This window comes from Kryptolebias marmoratus, unplaced genomic scaffold (assembly GCF_001649575.2).
Source record: "Kryptolebias marmoratus isolate JLee-2015 unplaced genomic scaffold, ASM164957v2 Scaffold34, whole genome shotgun sequence".
Taxonomy (NCBI): Eukaryota; Metazoa; Chordata; class Actinopteri; order Cyprinodontiformes; family Rivulidae; genus Kryptolebias; species Kryptolebias marmoratus.
The window spans coordinates 59,595-60,535 of record NW_023665768.1 but is presented as its reverse complement, the minus strand read 5'-3'; positions in this window follow the sequence as shown (position 1 = coordinate 60,535).

Genomic DNA, 941 nt, shown 5'->3' with positions numbered 1-941 from the left:
AAGTCGACTCGTGTTTCCAGGAATTCGACTCGTGTTTCCAGGAAATGGACTCGTGTTTCCAGGAAGTCGACTTGTGTTTCCAGGAAGTCGACTCGTGTTTCCAGGAAATCGACTCGTGTTTCCAGGAAGTCGACTCGTGTTTCCAGGAAGTCGACTCGTGCTTCCAGGAAGTCGACTCGTGTTTCCTGCCCAACCTGAATCTGTTGGTTTTTCAGAAGGTTGATCTCCAGGAGAGCTGATGAAATGTTCAGAGGACCGCAGACAGGAAGTGCTCAGGCCTTGGCGTTGAGCATCTCCAGCAGCAGCTTGTGGATGGGGATGCCGTGCTGGTGGTGCATCCTCAGGAGAGCCTGCACAGCCCGGTCGGCCGTTTGCCGCAGCAGCGGGAGGCTCATCAGCAGGCGACCCGTCCGGTTCTGCTCCCTGCGGGTCGACTCGTACTCCTGAAGGGCCTCGTGGAGCCCGTCCTGGAACCTCTGCAGGGAGTCCAGGCAGTCCACCGGGTCTGCGTCTGCCGGACAGAAACACACGGGTCAGGTTCTGCTGAGGGGCAGAACCTCACGGGTCAGGTTCTGCTGAGGGGCAGAACCCCACGGGTCAGGTTCTGCTGCCGGATAGAACCTCAGGGGTCAGGTTCTGCTGAGGGGCAGAACCTCACGGGTCAGGTTCTACTGAGGGGCAGAACCTCACGGGTCAGGTTCTACTGAGGGGCAGAAACACACGGGTCAGATTCCAGGACATTTACCAAAGATGTGCAGAATTCTTTATGATTGGATCAAACGGGTCACATTTATAAAACGTTCAGTCCAGTACCTCAGAGGTGAGTCTGTCTCTGTCTCGCTCAACCAGAACTGAACCCGATGATTCAGGTCAGAGATGAGCATCATCTTCTGCTGACAGTTCAGATCAATACAGAGCTTCAGACAGGGACCAGGGACCAG